The following is a 21,283-nucleotide window of genomic DNA, read 5'->3' on the forward strand; positions in this document are numbered from 1 at the left end:
CAACAGCCACTTTTGAGAACCTACCATTCTGTGTACATTAGTCCCCCTTATCCACAGAGGATATGTTCCAAGCCCCCAGTGGATGTCTGCAACCGATTATAGTACTAAACCCTATGTATACTATGTTTTTTCCTATACCTACATACCTATGATAAAGTTTAATTCATAAATTAGGCACAGTAAGACATTAACAACTATAACCAATAATAAAACAGAACAATTATAATAATATACTGTAATAACAGTTATATGAATGTCTTTCTATCTATCTATCTATCTTTCAAAATATCTTATTGTTTTCTACGTACAGGAAGAAGACGCTGGACAAAGGGTTGATTCACATCCTCAGCAGGACAGTACAAGACAGAAGATTTCATCATACTGCTCAGCATGTCACATAATTTAAAACTTATGAATTGCTTATTTCTGAAATTTTCCCTTTAATATTTTCAGACTGCTGTTAACCAAAGGTAACCGAAACCTGGAACAGAACTGCAGATAAGGGGGAACTACTGTACACAACACTGGGATTGTGCTTTGGGTGCAGTGGATAGAGAGTTTTCTCTCAGAGCATCACAGTTACATATGCGTACAGACTTACACAGAGCCCGTAATCAGAATTGGTTGAAAGTGGAGTAGGGCCAGGTGACAATTCACAGCCCCAAATCTGTCCTCACAGCCTTGGTCCTCTGCTTCCAAGGACAGAGACAAAAGACACTTCCATTAGAAAAACAATAGTGGTGCTTCTCTTTTCTTTTTTAAAAAGACATGACAATCAGTCAGGATTCACTCTGTCTACTGTTTGTCTGTAAAATGTGTCTATAAAACACCTGGTAGTTGTAAAAAGGCTTGGGTAAGGCCCAGGGAGCCAGATAAATATGTGTTATTTATTCAGCTGTCTCAAGCCATTACCAATTTCCTTACACCCAAGGATTATCTGTTCTCTTATAAATGTTATTTGTAATATTCTTGCTGTATGGGCAGGTAAAAAATACATATGGAAAATCAAATATCTACCTCCCTGAAAAACTATCAAGTACATTCTTTGCGGCTATTCAGGCATAGTTGGATACTCTGAACCCTAAAGATGGTGGCAATGCACTTACCTGGTGTGGCAAACATGGCACTTGCAGTAAAAGTTACTTGTCCTGTAGGTCCGCAAGTATCTCCTGAGCACTTTTGGTGTACCTAGCTCACTGCATTAAATACATAGACGATACTAGAGATTCTGGTCTGTTCTCCAAGCCACAGTGTCAGAGTAAACAGTGAGCCTACTGCCTGAGGACAGCCATTCTGTCCCCAGTGAGCTTGGAGGTTGTTCTTTGCTCTTATCTGATCTCAAAAGCTGAATATTTTCTTCCCTTCAGTGAACTTTCCAAGATATATTATGTTCACCAGCTCAGATGTATCACTTATGAATGTTTAAGGCTTTGAATGTTATTGTGATAATGGACATTTAACTCACTCTGAATTCTGATCAGGTAGCTCTTCACAGAGACAGGCCCCTACCTTACATTGTCTAATTTTAATGTCAATACTAAAATTGAAATCCCTTCTAGGCAGGATCCCTAAAGTAAGGGTGTTTCCACTGAAGACACATGGGGAATTTTGCTCATTGGGCAAAGGAGAAGGGATACTACCTACAGAAGTACCCACAACAGTGAGACATGGGAAAACATGGACAAAGACGTTGGAAGGGGTTGTGCCATAATTAAGACAATCGTATTTTCCTAACTAGACACCAGGGCCAATGGCCGGACACATGGTCTGAAATAGGACAGATTTTTTGAAATCTGGGATGTATGATCACCACCTTCACAGTGAATGAAACCAGCAAGAGCCAGTGGCTGTTCTGAGTGAAAGTCATAAACAATGAGTGCCTGTACCTTGATGCATCCGGAGGAGTGGGTGAGAAGCCTGCCGATGTCATCCTCTTATGAGCCAGAGTTTCCTGACACAACACAAAGAGGGTTTGTTAATGAAGGTTTTTCAGAACCACTTGTTGTCATCACCTTGTCTGCAAGGACAAAGGTGCAATCTATTGGCCAAAAAACAATGAAGCTTTGCTTCCAAACAACACAGTCCAGGAATACAAAATACAAGAAGCAGGAACATAATGTTACATGTCAATTATATCTCAATTTAAAAAAAAAAAGCAGAAACAAGTACAGGACAGATCGTCAGCTATCCTTTACTTTTTCAGTTCTATATCTGCTTCTTAAACAGATTTCTAACATCGTACTATTTTTTAAATCAAATCCTCATCACTCTGTCTGCTAATCTTGTGCATTCAATTTAAAACTTGAGAATTGTTCTGTTGCAGAGGAGGAGATTCAGAAATTCCAGTTCTCTTACTTAATAAGAATGTTATGTTCAGCATAACGGGAGAAAAGTTTCTCCTTATTGTTAACACTCAGAGTCAGCTCTTAGTTATGTGCTTTGAGAATGACTTTTGGAAAATATTTTAACTCCAGTTCCTGTCACTAACGTAGAAGTCTGTGGGCCTCCATTCCTACTTTTAAGTTGCTGAATGTGTTTTCATCTTGTATCTTATCAAAAGCTGATTTTTTAAAAATTATGATATCATAATAAGTTAATACTGATGATCCAAGGTTTTGTGTTATCTGTATCATCCTTTTAGCTCTATTAGAGTAGATAAGAAAGGCTTTGATTTTATGAGAAACTCAAGGTCAAGGTGTAGAGGTTTTTGGGGTTTTTTAAAAATACATCAAGGCTTTAAACAGTAAGAAGAAAAATAAGAGATGTATTTGAATATACCTGGTGTGTTGGTTAGGTTGTTTATAGATTCAAATGATCAACTAAAAGTGGAATAAATAGTACAATCTCACATAATAAGTGTGGAGCTATGGCATTTGCAGGGTTCACTATTTCAGTGGCTCAGCGACTTAATGAGGACCTGGATTCTTCCCACGTTTCCATCCCATCATCCTGAGCACATTGGTTTTAACCCTCAAGCTTGCCCCCATTGTCAGAGATGGCCACTGTAGCATCAAATAATTATCTCACACTTCATCTATGGGCACAAAGCTGAGGGTATAACTCACTAAGAAGGAAAGAGTTTCCCAGAAATCAGTCAGGCTTTGAAAAGTAAAGAGGTAGTCAGCCTCTTAAGTGGGAGGTTGCCTACGGCAGCACATAATAAGGATAGGAGGGATGGCATTTGAATAGACAACCAACACTATCGCCATAGGTGGAAATTGAGAAAAATCGCATTTACATATACTGAAGGTTAATGGAGCCTTCTGATTATTTTCCAAGGAAACCGTGTCTCTGAAACAAGCTTACAACCAAGTGACCATTTTCTAATCAGTTTAAACAGTACAAAGGAAAGAATATGTGTGAGGTGTGTCTAGTGAGGGATAGGGGTGGGCATAGCTTGATGGTTGGGTTGAGGAGTGGTCAAAAATGAAGAAGAAAATCTTTCAACAATGATAATTAGTGCCTGCTAACATCATTTGCCTTCCTAAGGAATTATACAATGCCACCTATGAAGTATTCTTGCCCCTCCCTCCCCCACCAAAAAATCAAATTAAACCTCTGGATCTAACACTCAGCTTACGAGAAATACAGGGAGCACAGGAACTTTTAAACAACACCACAAGGAAGTAATCAGCAAAATCCAGAAATGATGGAGGGAATTTAACCTGACTGGATATTTGGTGACATTAAAAAATTCTTGTCAATATTTTCAGAAAAATTTGGTTATGTTTTGTTTTATTTTTAGGAGTACAACTCTTTATTTTGCTATAGTTGCTGAATCAAAATATATGGTTATGTGTTCTAAAACGGTCCATATCTGTTGGAGATACATGATGAAATATTTATAGCAGAAATGTTATGACATCTGAGATTTACTTCAAATGCCTCAAAATAATCTAGTGGCGGGGGGGTCAAGGTGGGAAGAATGACAGGCTATGAAGATGGATAGTCCTTTATGCACTTTCAGTAAAGCCTCTGTTCGTTTTGAGAAGGTATAAACCTAGTGTACTTAGAACCGAGAAACTTAGATGTTAGATTCCTATAAATGACAGCAAAACCAAAAATCAAACCTCTTAATAGTAGTAAACCAGTTTTCCTCCACTACAAGCTCATTATTCCAACCCTCCGAAAAAAATAAATGCAACATATACACTAAACAGCACAGACAGACAATATTCAACTTTTCTCCAAAATATGAGTGATGAAGACAGCTTCCAAGCTTCAGATTGTTTACAAAAGATCCATGAGGAGGAACCTCAAGAAGGCATCTAAACAATAAAACTGTCATCTGATATATCTGGGTATTTTCCCGGATATATATAAGTACCTCCTAGACTTCTACTTGAGTCTTTTTAAAACTAGTTTGAGAAACTACTTTGTTTCTCACTTTTACCAGGATGAAAACAGTGACAAGAGGTAACAAGAGAAAACTTGGGATGGAAATTGCCCAGCGAGGACAACAGGGCCTGAAGGAAATAATACTGGTGTCCCCTGCTTTTCAGAAGTTTGCATTTATACCACTTTGCTTTTACAAAAGATCTACCTTAGTACTACTTTTTACCAACAGAAAGAAATCCGAAGAAGATTTTCACTTTAATGAAAAAAGACAAAAAGCAAAAATAGCATTCAGCGTTTGTTTTGTCAGCAAACTGTTAGAGAGGCAGTGCACACCCTGAGCTCTGAGTGGCGCCACCAAGCTCCTTCCCCAGGAACCACATTCAGCATCTCAGTGTAGCTTTGAACTGTGTCTGTGAGCACCTATGCTTAATCTTAATTTATTTTGTGCATCATTAGCAAGATGTATCCAAAGGTAATTGCTATTTCACTCTACACCATTTCAGCTCACAAAAGGAATGTTCTACTTTTAGAAAGCAGGAGAAACTTGTATTTATTTTTGGTATCTTTCTACTTCCACAATCTTACTTTCTATCTCCACCCATCTCCATCCCCTCCCCAGGCTTATGCTGTGCTCATGTCCTCTGGCTTCCCTGAGCCTTCTTCATTTTTGCCCACTCTCTAAATTTTCAGTGTTCTCAAATTCAATTACAAATTCCCAAATTAAGGTTTCGACTACAGCGATATGTAAAAAAACATTACTAGAATTTTAAGTTTGTTCAATCCCCTCAAGCCATCTTCCATCAAAATTCTAATTTCTATACTCTCAGTGTGCTGATCTAATCTAGTAGTTAGGAAAGCAATCCGAGTAAACTACTTCTAATCGACAGTCTCAGCTGCCAGTTCACAGTCCTGAGGGTCTATCATCCTCATATTCTCTCTCAAAAGCATGCTCAGAGATTGCATCTTAGAGTGGTAGATATTCATATGCCTTCGATAATAGAAGCTAAGAAGGGGATATAGGGAAAAATTTGCATGCATGTCTGATCATTCGAATTTATTTCAGTGTCATAAAAATTCCAGATTAAAGGTATAGCCTGGTAAAAGTGTTTGGGAATGAGGGTGGTAACGATTACTTGAAGAAGGTACTAGTGGGTTTTGTTCTTCTAGCTTGATGAAAATTCTTTCACAGAAAAGAAATCAAGACTTAGGCTTTACAATGTACGTGACAAGGTTCATGTAATCTAGACAGTAGTTACACAAAAGTTTTTCCTTCTGGGTAGTCAAGGTGACCTATGACTTTCTATAAGTCACACCACTCACCTGCTCGGAACCATAAAGAGAAGGAAAGAAAAGTCTCTGTGGGCCCAGCCTGCTTCCCATCTACCTGGCAAAGTGCTCCACTTCTCTGTTCTCTGATCCCTGTAATCTGGACCACCCAATTCAGATATTCATGCTTCCATGCAAACAGGCGATTCCTCCTACAGAAAAAAAGAAAATACACTTATTAGAATTCTAATTATCCAGTTAATTTCATTTACTAACGAGAATACCCTTGTAAGGTTGGTGTCAATACCATTCTGTAGTTGAAGAAACAGGGGCTGATAAGTTGCAGCGTGAGTTTGCCAGGTTTCTTTACCAGGTTAGTCACAGCGGAGAGGTATGAAACCTAGTCCTGTGGCACAGAATAGATTATTGACAGAGTCATTTGTGTGCCCTGTTCTTACTTCTGCTGGAGACTTATCTGATAGAAGGAAAAGGTGATTTTCTCCTTTCTTCCCTCTCTAGAAGGAAACCTGGCTATCCAGTTCTGAGGCACAGGTTCTCATGCGCAGGTGTAAGAGGTTTAAGAGCTTCTTTGTATTTCAAAAGCTAGCTGGAAAAAGCCCCAGCCAGGACTTTGAGAGTTCTTGGTCTTCGGGAAGAAAGCTGGAATTATCCTAAAAAGGAAGGCAATGGAAGGCAGTGTTTCACAGGGAAGATAGATATGCCCCCATCCACAGGCTGGAGGGAGGCACGGACATTTCCCACTCCTAAGCGTACACAGTGATTCAGAGCTTCCCACTGCACCACAGATGCAAACGAGTAAAGAATGTGTCACCATCAAGCAAACTCAAGCAGTTATCCTATCTGAAAACCTGACTCATGGGGAGCCGCAGACAGAGAAAAGGAATGACCATTCTCTTCATAGCTGTAGTATTCTAGGAAGTCCAGAGAGCCTTCACAGGGTGTTAAGCAGATGGCAGCCCTGCCCAAGCAGGGTTTTCTTCCTCTTTCTCATCCCCCACAGCTCGCAAAAGGTTGTACTTGTGTACAGAGCCCTTGGGGGTCACGCTAGGAGATCTTAGCTATCTGCTCATGAAATGTGGTCGTCTGCTCATAGATTTATGGCCTGTAATGCATCTGGTTCTTTATTTAAACAAACAAACAAACAAACAAACAAACAAAAACAGGATGAGTGAAAGCAGCTAGACATGAAAGAGCATAAACTATATGTTCTGTTTATATGAAGTTTAAAAATAGACTAAACTCTCCTGTGACGATAGAAGTTAGTACAGCAGTTACCTTTGGCCAGGTATTGACTGGCGGTGGGGGTGGAGGGGAACAAGGGAGCCTTCTAGGGGGCTAGAAATTTTCTATATCTTGATTTGGATGGTAATTACACAGGCGTAAACATATGTAAAAATTCATTAAGCTGTACACTTAAGATATGTATACTTTACTGTTAGTAAATGTTACCTCCACAAAATAAATACATAATAAAAGCAAACGAGCCAACAAACATAGATATTAAACAGTAAGCTAAAATGATTTGTTAGCTCTAGCTTGTTTATGCCTGGGGCCACCTAGTCAGCTCTTGCTGACTTGATCACTTTCCAGTTCTTAAAAATAATTTGGCTCCTTATCCCAAAACTGCACAGAAAAATTTAAAAGCCAGAGAAGAGCACTCAGCCTGATAGCCCTCATCCATAGGGTAATCTGAGGCATTGTGTGTGTGCAGAGATGACAGAGCCAGACTACTCAGGTTCACATCCCTGCTCTGCCACTTGATGATCACAGCCCTAATCAGAATTGAATTACATCAATTCTCTATTCCTCAGTTTCCTAATCTGTGTAATAATCTTAATAATCAGGATTAAACATGATTAACCCATGTAAACACACTCAGTAAATATCCAATATTACTGTATGCCAAATCTATGGTAATCGCTTTACCAATATTATCTCGTTTAATCCTTGCAGCAACCCTATCTGAGAGATGGTGTTATCCCCATTTTATAAGTGAGGAAATTGAAGCTCTCAGAGGCTCAGTTTGCCTAAGGTTACATAGTTGGTAAGGGGTAAAACTAAGACTTGAACCCAGGTCTGTTTTTTCTTTTCCTGTTAAGGAGCTTCCTTGACACCCACTGGATCTTCCTAACCTCTGTATTCTTTCTATCTGCTTCCACCTGGACCACCCTAGAGCTAACCCATCCTTAACTTGCATTTCTCCCCTTGCCTGCTCTAAGACTTGAAAATTTGAAATATCTTGGAAAATAGAATTAAATGAAATCAATATTGACAAGAGTGAAGAAAACTCACATTCCAAAACTGGCAGCAGAAAACGAACCAAATAAATGATTAAAATAATGAGAAGATAGGAGCAAATCCAGAGATTCCAAACTCAGAGGGACATTTACAATAATCCAGAAGAAGGCTCTGAATCAACCATCAGGATATTGTAAAGAACTGCATCAGAACGTGGGGCCCACTGACCTTCCCCTGCCCGTAATCATGTAAAAGGGTCCACCCAGAATACCTTGGATACTTACCCTTTCTCAAATTGTTTAACTTAATCACATCTGCAAAGTCTCTTTTACCATGTAAGAGACTGTGTTCATAGGTTTCAGGGATTAGGCCATGGGCATCTTTGGGTCCATTTTTTCTGCCTACCATATGTGGTTATTGGGTGCCTGTCAGATAATCCTGCTTCCTGTTTTGGCCATTTAAGTGCTGATTGTTCTACCCAAGATCTGAATCTAGAGTGACACCCACAAAGGCTCGCAAAAATAACCTAACCAGACTATTCCTGCCAAGTTTCCTTGGCTGTGGTCCTTTGGTTCCTCCTGTTTTCCAAACCTGATTTTTAGCCTTCTGCTCAATTCTGTGAGCTCTCCAATAGTTTGCTGACAAATTATTTTTCTGTATAAATTAGCCAGACCCAGTTTCTCTTACTTATAATGAATAATTATGACTGATATAAATAGTCCTACCTGCCTGCTCCACACCCATTTAAGTAAATGCTTCCTGGGAGTATTTTCCACCAACCTAAAGGAAATTAGACCTTGCATTCAGAGAAGAGGTCTGTCACCATAACCACACAAAAGCAGATAAAACTCATGGCACTAACCTACAATAATCAACCTAGTTCTTCATTTTTAAAAGTAAAAGATAACACAGGATCACCAGACATTAAGGAAAGCCAATAGCATGAGAGTCAAATAGACAAAAAAGAACAAATAGACCTGACCTGGAAGAAAAAGAGATCAGAACAAAATTTTCATCTTAGGAAAAAAAAAAAAAAAAGAATCCATTTGGTATATTCAGGGATATGTTGAGAATATTTTTCCTACATATAAAAAGAACATTCAGAGAATAAGAGTTATTGGAAAAGAAAAATCCAGTAAGAGGACTTCATTCACCATTGAATCTCAGCACTTAAAATGATGCCTGGAACTCACTAAATACTTGTCGAGTGAATGAATGATCAATGGAACCTATACAACTAAAAGTCAAATAGTGATCCAAAAGATTAAGGTAGGAAAATCTCCCAAATTTTGAAATAAAAAAGACAAAGTAAATGGAAAATATTAAGATAAGCAATATTGAGTACTAATCAAGGTGATTTGAAATCCATCTAATAGGACTTCCAGAAAAAAGATACAGAAACAATGACAGAAGAAATCAAGGAAAAAAATAAATTAAATTTCCCTGAGCTGAAGAAAGCACAACTTATAGATTGAAAGGGCCCACTGACAAATCCTGGTGAAATTTAAGAAACTCACAGATAAAAAATATCATTCTGAAAAATTCCACATAAAATCTACAAAGAAACAAGAAGCAGAATAGCATCGGACTTCTCATCAGCAACCCTGAGTACCAAAAACATCAGATCAATATCTTCGAAATTCTGGAGGGAAATGATTATGAACCTAGAAATCTATACCAAGGCAAACTTATAATCAAGTGAAATAGCAAATTGGAAACATTTTTGAACACACCAAGACTCACAAGTTTTGCCACAAACACACTATTTCTAAAATAATTATAGTACTTATGCACTTGAACAAAGCAACAATGACAAAAAGTAATCCGAAGAAAAAGATAATGTGCAATAGAGGAAAAAAAGTAAGTCAAAAAAATATCAAACAGTAATACTTAACTAGAATAAAACTAATTTGATAAAAATTTCTTACACCTGCAGTGGAGGAAGGAGAAAGTCAGAGAATATAATTTCTTGCTTAATGGGAATATATAAAGATGAATTAATTCTAGATACTGATAAAAAAACATGTATAACCATGAGAGTTCAAATTTTAAGTTAATCATCTAAATAATTGAAACTGAATACATAACTTTGCCATCCCTTAAAGGAAAACAAATGGAACAAAGAAAACTTGATCAATCTAACAAAAGACAACAACAGGAGAAAGAAGAAATAGAAGGAAAAAAAAGCAACCTGAATAGAAAATATAAAACAATTTAACACAAATTTATTTAAACATATTAACAATAAAAATGTAAATGAGTTAAGCTTCCATTTTCCAAAAATGAGTTTTGATTTGTAGTAAAAAAAAAAAAAAAATCCAGCTATATGCCATTTTTAAAAAGACATCTAAAACATTAAAGGGAAAGAAGGCTAGTTCCAAATGATAAAAATCACAATTCACTGAATGAAAACCAAAAACTTTTATTTACTTAATACAGAACTTAAAAATTTGAAAAGCAAAAGACATTAGAAATACAAGAAATCAAAATTGATCAATCTATAATGTCAGAAAAAAACTTTAATACATCTGTTTCAGAAATCAATAGACCAAAAAATGTTTTAAGCGAGTATATTTGAGTACAGTAATGCATTTATTATTCACTTTGTGAAGATCACAGGGACCAACATTCATTGCACAAAATCCAAGTGTATTCATTTTACTCCATCTCTCAGCAGCAATTGACACATTTAGCACCCCTCTCCCCAAAATAGGCTTCCTGGGCTCCAGAGGTGCCACATTCTTCTGACTTTCCTACTGCTTTGTGGAGCCAATGTGCCCACTCTGCCTCTCAGGCTCCTCCTTCTATTCCTGACCTCAAAATATTGAGGTAGCCCAAGACTCAGCCTTCTCTTTCTTCTCTCTCCGCACTACCTTCCTACACGGTTTCGCCCAGTCCTCAATCTTTAAACGCCATCCCTATGCTAAAGACTTCTAGATTTCTTTCTGCAGTCTTGCATTTTTCCCTGAGTTTCAGATTCCTTCATCCAGCTCCACTTAAATGTCTAAGAGGCATCTCAAATTTAACATGTCCCAAACTAAACTCTTGAGTTTCCTTACATAGATTCTAAAATTTTTGTTGTCTCAGATTTTTTTATTGTGGTAAAATACAAATAACGACATTAACCACTGTAACCATTTTAAAGTGTCTAATTCCCTGGCATTTAGTACATTCACGATGTTATGCAACCATCTCTACTGTCTAGCTCCAGAACTTTTTCATCACCCCAAAGAGAAACCTCCATTAAGTTGTCACTCCCCATTTTCACTCCATACCCTGAGTCCCTGGAAAACACTAATTGACTTTCTGACTCTACAGATTTGCCTATTCTGGACATTTTACATAAATGGAATCATATAGTATGTGGCCTTTCATGTCTGGCTTCTTTCAGTTAGCCCACCCCACCCCGACATCCAAACCATCAGCAAGCCCTAACTCTCATATCATCCAGATATGTCTCAATTTTGATCATATTTCACTACCTCTGGTTACAACTAAAGTTCGTTCTGCTTTCTTTTTCCCCCCTCTAATTCGTTTCCCCATAGCGATCAAAATTACTTTTTCTAAGTATGAATCAGATTATGCCACATCGGTGCTGAAGACTCTTCAATGGCTTCCCCTTACATTGGAATAAAATCTAAATGTCTTACTATGGCCAACAAGGCCAACATGATCTAGCCCATGCCTACGCATCTGAGCATCTCTCCCATGATCGCCAGCCACACTGAGTCTCTCCTACACCAACCACTTTCTTGACCTAGAGCCTTCACGCTCCTTGAGCATTTGTCTGGGACATATGCCTTCCCTCAAACTTGGCTTGACTCTCTCCTTCTCATCATGCAGGCCACCTCCACAGAGAGACCTGCCCTGACCCTCCTATCTGAACTAGAATCCTCACTCCTAGTCTCTCTCTCACCCCTTATCCTGATGGGTTTTTCCCTCATACAACTTAGGAGCCTATAACATAACATTTTTTTCTATCTGTTCATTATCTCTCTCCCCTCACAAGAATTTAGGCTCTAAGAAAGTAGGTATTTTGCCTTCGGCCAAATCTCCAGGGCCTAGATCAATACCTAGAATATATGAGGCATTCAGTAATTACTTGTTGCTTGAATGATTAATGAACTGCATTATAAACACACATAGAAAGAGGACTTTGTGCTTAATAAACATAATGTCCACTCTTTTCAAATGTCTTTGAACATTTATATCAGTAGATTATAAATCTATTGATTTATTCATGTTGCTGAGAATATAAATTAATATAATCTGTCTGGTGAATAATTTGATAATATTTATCTCACTTTAAAATGCAAGTAACCTTTAAACCAGTACCATATATTGAAAAGCCTTCCTTTCCCCGTGAATTTCATTGGCATCTGTGGTAAAACAAGTGATCCTCTGTGTGTGGGCCTATTTTTTTACTCTGTGCTGTTATTTATTTGATCTCTTTCAAAGGTGATATTGAAGTTTGTATGGATCTAAGGAAGGTTCCCTTCCACAATACTATTTTTTCCTACTGTTCTATGTCCTAGAACTGACTACTCTGGACAATAATTTAGTAAAAATTTAATACTATGGTAATATAGAGAATACTTTTGGTTTTGGTAGGAAGATTTTCACCATATTTAGAAGACTATTATGGAATATTGTCTTCTTGGACCTTGGTGTGTGGCTGGAGGTGGGGAGTAATTTTTTTTTTTTAATTAAAGGAACTGCTGCTTTGCATTTTTATATTGTTCTCAAATATTCTTCTCCCCTCCCAGAGTTCCTGAAGGACATTGAAATGTTCCATGTTGTCAATAATACTGAAAAGGTGACATATTCTGAATAGCCCTCAGGTATTAGAAATAAAATATAAAACCAACTTTGGTTTGAAAAATTGTCACTGTAGTCCATGGTGCTAAAGCGACTAGATATCCACATGAAAATATAACGAGACAAGACTCAAACTTTTTGTTATGTAAAGGACTCTAGTAGATTTTATTTGTTCATTATGCCAGAAGGAGAGAGAGCCAATAACCCTCTTCTGATTTGACAGAGCAACTTTAATAATGTTTATACCACAACATTGTCACCAGGGTAACAAATAAAGACTATCTCAACAGTCTTAGCAAGCAGGCAAATACAGGTATCATTGAAGGTTGTGTTCACATAACATGTCTAACAAATTCTAAAATCTCTAGCACCTACAAGATTCCTTTGTTCAAATAATAATCCCAATGATAGATTTATACTAGAGAGAACAGAATGAGCTGGTAGCAGTTGTGAATATTTGCTCAAGTCTTTATGTTGCATGGGAAACAAGACTAACATTCCCGTGAAAGTTCGAATTTAAGAACTTACATCATTGGATGCTCTGACCAAGTTTTAAGATAAAGGACACCTCTTTCTTTGTAGCTGCAGTAGAGAAGAAACATCTTTTCATCTCTTTATTAGACTTTTTAATTTAAAGTTCCGTATTTTCAGAGTCAGGATGTCAAATTTTACTAGGTAGCGTTAAAAACAGAATACAGACTTATGGGGCTCAGCTTTAAAATGGAAAATGAATTGTTAGGATTTGACTTAGTGAAATAGGAACAATTTGTCTTCCACATATCAGACTTCTCATCAGGAAAAGCAGGTACTAAAATATGAGGGGAAAAAAGCTACCAAGTTCCTCAGCGACATGATTATAAAGTAGAATATTGCACACAGACAAACACAATTAATTGTGACAGTGGAATGAAGACATATCAGACAAGGAAGGACTTGGAACATTTACCTCCTACAGTAAGTTGTCTGAAAATATTCTCCAGCAAAACAAGTAGAAATAAAAGAGGAAGACTAGTAACTCAGGAAATGGTGGAACAAATCTCCAGAGCAAAAAAGGGAAGTTCAATATGACTTGCTGTGGAGCAAGACGAAAGAGTAACCAGGAGAGATTGGAGAAAATTGCAATGCCAGGAAGGAGGGCAACAAGGAAAAGGGGCATGTGGAGGAGGAAAATGGGAATAAGTGATAGAATAACAAATATAATGAAATATCAGGGGAAAAAAGTTGAAAATATTATAATTACAAAGGCAAATGACAGAAGAAACCAAAAAAAAAAAAAAAAAAAAGGGCAAGTAGAAATACCAGAAAATCCCACACAATGTAAAAAAGGAAATGAAAGGGTATTGTGTCCCTTGGTTCAAAGTAAAGAGAGACTTGCCCTTTAGGGATGAAAATTTGGTGTTGGAGTGTAGTGGTCCATCAAATCGAATGGATAAAGTCCAAGTAAATCACCGAAGGCCTTCAAAGCCAGGCTCAGAGATTTGTGCCCATGGTCTGATAAGCACAAGAGAGCCATAATTAGTTCTTGAGGAAGAGAATTAAAGTTAAAGGCAGCATTTTAGTAACATTAGCCTGGCAGTAGGAGAGGCAGGAAGCTGAAGGATAAGTCTGTTGCAATTTTCCAGGCATGAGGTAAAGGAATAAAAAGACAATAGAGACGGAAGAGAGAGAACATCAGAAAGGCGTTTCAAAAGAGAACTACAGGACTCAAGCACCAAGACTGGACAAAGGAGTGACGATGACTCCAATATTTTCTGGTCTATGAACTGGAAAAATGATGATGGCTTTTTATCTAGTATTGATGTTTTATTATGACACACATTCTTTACTCCTCCTCCTGTTCCTTCTCCTCCTCTTTCATCTTCTCCTTTTTCTCTCTCCAAGTTGATATTGATCCCCTTGATGGTAGAGACTAAGCCTGTATTTGTTTCCTGGACACTAGCACTAGGTCCTACAACAGTAGCCACTCAGCTAGTGCTGTGATTGTGACTTGGCAATGATGATGGTGATAATGACAATGTGTCAATGCCTTAAAGATAAGAAAATTGGGAAGAGCAGTGACTTGAGGCATAAATAAGTAATAATGGAAGTAGAGCTTCAATGAGATATCAGCTTCCATTGGGTGTAAGAAGAAAATATGTTTTGAAAAATTTCTGTTATTTCTTTGTTGAAATAACTTCATTTTTCTTTTATTTAACATCCTTTACTTCATATACATCTATGTAGAATTAAAACCAAGCAGTATTGGGAGATGTGCCCACAGTTCTAAATTCTTATTTCAAATCCTTTTTTGACTGAAAACAGACTAATTTAGGAAGCAGAGCTATTTAAACAAGTTCTGTCCAGGAGTATAGGCCTTCTATATGTTGTTTTGTTCTTGTTTCTGAAGATAAAAAATGTTATTTTGAAAGAAAGCTCTAGGTGGCACTTGTGATGTGTTCAATAGTTGCTTTAGATCCTTTTTGGAAAAGGTTTGGTAGGAAAAAAAATGCAATAAATATTAAAATTGGAAAATCTTCATTACAATAATGAAGATCAGTATCTTATGATTGTGTTTACTATGTTACTATGTATGAGCATCATCTTTATGCAATGTTTGCATTTAAAATCTGGGCTTCACTTCCGTTTTAAAAACTACAAGAGGGGAACCAGCATTTCTATAATATGTAAAAACCTCACATCACTAAAATAGTAAGAAAGTAATGATTGATTTGCAAAAGGACTGACTATAGATGTTCTTTCAAATAGTCTGTTCCTCTATTCTATTTAAAATATTTCAATTTATAAAAATAGATTATAAAATTAGTTTTCCAAGGTCCATCTATTGTGTAAAGCAAAATAAGTTATCATTAATTTAAAATAAGGCACTACAGCTTAAAATGGGGTGGAGTTTTTTTTTTTTTTTTTTTGAGTAATATTAACAAAAAACAGAAATTTAAGGCACATATCTTAAATTTTTTTACCTAAGTGATAACATAATGATTTCAAGCAAGTGTATTGCCTTTCCTGTTATTTGGTTTGGCAGTTCCTATTTAGCAAGTTGCTTAATTTTCTCATGGTCTCATTTTTACCGTAGAGATTATAAGCTCTTTTAACAGAAAGGCAGGTTGAGAAGGTACTATTTCAAGTAGAAAATATTGTTACCAAATACCATGGCAACAACCATAACCCGTAGACCCTCTCACACTATTGCATCTTTCCTTTACGTATTGTCCAGGTCTTCACGGTAACCACTTTATAGATTAGGTTCATTTGTGGCTTCATATCACGTTTCTCTCTTTGTCTTATTTTCGTTTCTTATTTTAAATGTATTTTTCTTACTATACCTTTGTAGGATAATTTAACAAAATGCAATCCTTTTAGAACAAGATGGGTTATAAATAAATTAATAATAATGCTAATATACTGTCTTGCAATTGCACTAATTTATAGGTTTTGGATGAAATTGACATTTTGAAGGTAATATCTCTTATAGTAGTAGTATACTCAGCATGTCAGAACTCAGAGCTAAATATGCAAAACTGTACCAGTACTGAAAAAATTTTGGATCTCAGAGTTAAAGTTGAGCTTCTTTGATTGAGAATGATAGGACTGGATTTTTGCTAACTTAAAAAGAGATTTTAACAGACTGCTAGCCTGGACCTCATGGGATGGGTGGGAGGACAGGCCCGGTCACAAGACAGAAATGAGGAAAGCTCCTGGAGTCCAGGCAGCGTGAACAACTTACAAACCTTATCAAGCTGCAGCTGTTCCAATGTCCACACTCCCTTTATTTCCCGTCCTGTGTGCCTCTGCTCAGGATGAAAAGTTCCATAAGTCCAGATTGTTTCCTGTATTCTGTGCTTTCACAGATTTCCAGTGCTAAAATGAGGGGATATTCAGTATGTAGTAAAAGCTATATTTTGAAAGGATGCCAAAATGTAAAGAAATATAAATTTGGAAAATAAAAATTTATGACTGGTTTTGTTTATTTATTCCACGAAGAGCTACTGAATACCTCTTATGCACTGGGCTTTGTTCTAGGGCTGGAAATACAGCAGTGACCAAATTAGGTAAGCTCACAGAACTTGCATTTAGAGGAAAAACAGTTAAACAAGTAAACAAGACATATTCTGTTGAGATCAGGGCTATGAAGAAAGTGAAACTGGATGATACGACCCAGAGTGACATACAGGAAGTGGGGAGCCAGTATAAATTGGGTGGTCAGGCAAGGAAGAGAGAGCTGAGACTTGAATTATGAGAAGGAGCCAGACATTCGTACCCTGAGGGAAGGTAGAGGAAACTGAGAGAACCCAGAACTGAGTGACCACTAACAAGTGAAAAGGGGAGATTTAGGCAGAGACAGATCACAACTTTTAATCTAAGATATATCATGGAAGTAGAGGACTTTAAGTAGGAGAGTAACATCATCTGATTTAAACATTTAAAGTCAGACTGCCTGCTATGTGGGGAAAAGATGGCAGGGGGCCAGAAGGAACAGGGGGCACTTGGGAGACTCTAGCATTAGGTTAGATGAGACTAAGTAGACTCCAGATTACGGTGGCATAGTGGAGGTGCAGAGAAGTGGACTAATTCTGGATAATTGTGTAAGGTATAGTCTAACAGGATCAGTAGTATTAGTTAAATGTCTTGGTCCAGCATTGCTTAAAATTCTACAAGGAATACAAAAATATTGTACTACCAAGACTCTAATATCCAGAAGTTTTGCACTTAATTGGATAGATAAGACATACATACATATGATCCAATTTTGTGACTCAGACCCATTACCACTGATACTAAATTAAACAACACCTTAGAGCATTTAAAGAACATAATATTAATTTGCAAAGACCTTTGTTTGACTGGGTAGCAGCAGCCTGGAGTTTAAGATAATACCTAATATAGTATCCCTTAAAACATCTCCATGGAAAACAGCAGAGGAAGCTACTAATATAATAATGAAATTAAGACTATTGACTATGATCTCTCTTAGGTACAGACATCTTCACTACTAGTTGCAGAAGCAACAGAACAAATTAAAAAGGTTATCTTAAAAGATGTGCCCCCACAGGACAGAACAGTATTATTTATAGTATTTGCAGGCACCAGGAACACAGGATTGCTCACTGACTTAATAAGAACAGCTGAGGAACTAAGTCAAGATAAAAGCTATTGCTTTAACACTAATGTATATAGACAAAACAGGCTATGCCTAATGTAAATAAACCAAATCAATATAGACCATATAGACCTAAATTTTCAAGGCCCTTTTGGCCACCTAAACAGTTTAGACCACCACCCTTTAATCCAAAATATAAAAACAAAAAGCCAAATAGAAATCCCAGAAACTATTTACAGTAGCAGAAACATGGAAACAACCAAACTTAGAGGAAATACATCTACAGAAAATAGACTTAATAACCCATTTATTATAAATAATAGTAACAATAACCCCTTTATAAAACTTAACCCTATTAATGAACAAGCCACTGATAGACAAAAGAGAGAAAGTCCAACCAGTCTGCTATAGGGACTTGGTAGTCTTCTTGCCCAAGCCAGAGACAATTGCTCATTTTTTATAGTGGCCATTTCAATAGAAACCCCTTCTATAAATAAAATCACTGTGTATACTACTATGTTATTAGATTCAAAGTCTCAAGTAACAATGATACAAGGATATCCTGCTAATTTAGAAAACATTAAAAAACATAACAGGACTAATCAAAAGATTAGGAGGAAAATTTACCCCAAGTACATGGGTACACAGATTCCTAACAATTGATATAGACCACCCCTTAAGGCTAAATGCTTTACAGGTCCCAATTTAGAAAACATTCTTGGAATGGATGAATAGGACATCATATAACAAAGAAAGATATAACAATTCCTAAAACTAATTTGACTATGGCACAATGGACTGCAGTTAAATTGCCTGTCCCAACTAAAATAAAAAGTATATCTCAATATAATTTTAATGGAGGACATACTCAAATTAAAGGAAAAATTCAGGAACTCCTAAAGAAATAAATTATTGTGCCTATTATTTCACCATATAATCATCCAATCTGGCATGTCAAAAAGCAAAATGGATCATACATATTTATAGTAAATTAAAATTTATAGGAATTTAAACAAACACTCTCCCAAAATTGAGGAAGTACTTCCAGATACAGGCACTAACATAAAACAATATCGCCACTGGATTTTGAACTTATAATACAGTGATAGACTTATCTGACATGTTCTTTGCTATTACCTATTAATAACAAAAGCCACTCTTTGCATTCATGTGAGCAGGTAGACAATATCAGTTTACTAGGTTAACATAGGGCTATCTTAACAGCCCAGTGATAGCCCACAACCTTCTAACACAAACATCCAGGCTTTTCAGGAATAGGCAACATACGTACAAATCATTATTTCCTATATTGATGACATCCTTATTTATGGTGATAACTTAGAAGAACAAACTAGGGTCAAGATAAACTTAACTGAATTCCTTACAACTCAGAGGATGGACAGTCAACCCAGGTAAAGTCCAAGGACTCAAACTACAGTAAAACTTCTAGGCATAATTTGGTCCTCTGAAGGCAGGAGAATACCAGATCCACTCATAAACATGATAGATGGCATACCAACTCCTATCACTAAAGCAGCAGCTCAGATACTGACAGAATTATTTGGATATTAGAAACAACACATACCACTTATGAGAATAATATTAAAACCCATCTATAAAATAAATAGAAAGCGTAAAAAATTTAGATGGATAGAAATTCAAAAGACAGTCTTTACTTATTTGAAAAATGCTATCATAACTTTTAACAAAGTGACATCAGCTAATGTGGACTCTATAAACTAGAGTGCCTATCCTCACAAGGGTTTGCAACATAGTCACTATGGACTAAAACCACAGGACTCCAAATTTTACCCATTTGGGTTTTAAACTAAGAAGTTCCCATGGTCTGAGAACATACCAACCAAATGAAAGGTCATACTGGCACATATGGCACTAGAACATGGTTAGAAAAAAAAACATGTATACATATCTACCAAATACCTCCAATTTCAAATTAAGAAATGTGAGAATTGTTGAAAGTTTAAAGCTTGGGAGTCATTAATGAATATTCCAGATAAGGTCAAAGCTGACAGACCATTCCAAATTATACAGATTATACAGGACCCTTGCCTATACTAGAGAATAAATCATACGCATACACCATTGTAGATACATGGTCAGGAACAGGATTACCCTATCCTTGCAGGAAAAAAAATGATCAAAAATCTACCATTGAGGCACTGGAAATCTTGATTGCTTGCTACAGTATCCCAACCATTATAGAATCAGATCAGAGCACCCATTTTATAGGAAAGCCAATATAAGATTGGGCCAAAGAACAGGGCAGAATGTGGAACTTCCACTTACCCTACAACCCAAATGCCTCTGAATCAATTGACAGGTATAATAGGTATAATAGTTTTGTACTTTTTGCTCAAGCAAAAGCTTAGTTTCTTTACTAACAATCTAGATACAAAAGCTTAGGCTAAAGCAGTCTGGGAGGTAGCAAGATCTCTAAATAAACTCCTATCGAAATAATATTGAGGGCACCCACAGAGATGAGAATTAGCACTAACATCACCCCAGAATCTAAGTTAGAAGGGGGTGAGAGATGGGAGAAAGAGAAAAAAGGAGACTAAAAAGTGCACATTGTCAGTTATAAAATTAGTCATGGTGATGTAATGCACAGCATAGGGAAGACAGTCCATTGTAATACCTGTAGTAACGAATGGTTACTAGACTAATTGAGGTGATCATTTTGTAAGGTATATAAATGTCTAAACACTATGTTGTACACCTGAAACTAATATAATGTATGCCACCTATAATTTTAAAATAAATTAAAAAGAAAAATATTAATTAAAAAACAATGATATATATAATACTGGGGAAATTACAATACCTGCCACTAATAAAACTTACTGGATTACCAAAGGAAAAGACATATTACACCAAATTAAAGAAAATAATATGATGCCTCTATAAAGTTTTAATAGTGGACACATTTTTGCATGGCATCATTGCTAGATGCCTAATACTTAGCTCGCATGATGCAAGGTGATTAGGTTTGGAGCAACACTGGCTGTAATGGCCATAACAACTATAGATTTCCTTGAGTGGCAAGAATAACAGTTAGGTAGAATTAGAAATTTACAGGGCACTACTTTTATTTTTGCACAAATCCACTATGCATCTTGACCCTTAAATTACATGGGTATGAACTACACGAGTCCACTTATATGCCAGCTTTTTCAAAATATACAGTAAATGTATTTTCTCCTCCTCGTGATTTTCTTAGTAACATTTTCTTTTCTCTAGCTTACTTTATTGTAAGAATAAAGTATATAATACATATAACATACAAAATATGTGTTAATCAACTGTTTATGTTATCAGTAAGTCAACAGTAGGCTATTAGTAGATAAGTCTTTGGGGAACCAAAAGTTATGCTACCGCCCAGATTTTCAAATGCCTGGGGGGTTAGCGCCACTAACTCCCATGTTGTTCAAGGGTCAATTGCTAAGTGGGTCAGTGCGACATGTTGCCTGCTGACCATACTATTCT

General features: G+C 36.6%; 1 long non-coding RNA gene across 1 annotated transcript in view; it reads right to left on the minus strand.

The window, feature by feature from the left end:
- Nucleotides 1-1,826: 1,826 nt before the first annotated feature.
- The window catches only part of LOC111738207, a 36,836-nt gene continuing 17,379 nt past the window's right edge, over nucleotides 1,827-21,283 (minus strand). Inside the window, exons 2-3 of the long non-coding RNA XR_002779774.1 lie at nucleotides 5,723-5,816; nucleotides 1,827-1,951 (exon numbers count right to left, since the gene is read on the minus strand). This is a non-coding gene — a long non-coding RNA (uncharacterized LOC111738207). The remainder of the gene's footprint in view (nucleotides 1,952-5,722; nucleotides 5,817-21,283) is intronic.

The sequence above is a fragment of the Pteropus vampyrus genome, unplaced genomic scaffold, assembly GCF_000151845.1.
Source record: "Pteropus vampyrus isolate Shadow unplaced genomic scaffold, Pvam_2.0 Scaffold2, whole genome shotgun sequence".
NCBI lineage: Eukaryota > Metazoa > Chordata > Mammalia > Chiroptera > Pteropodidae > Pteropus > Pteropus vampyrus.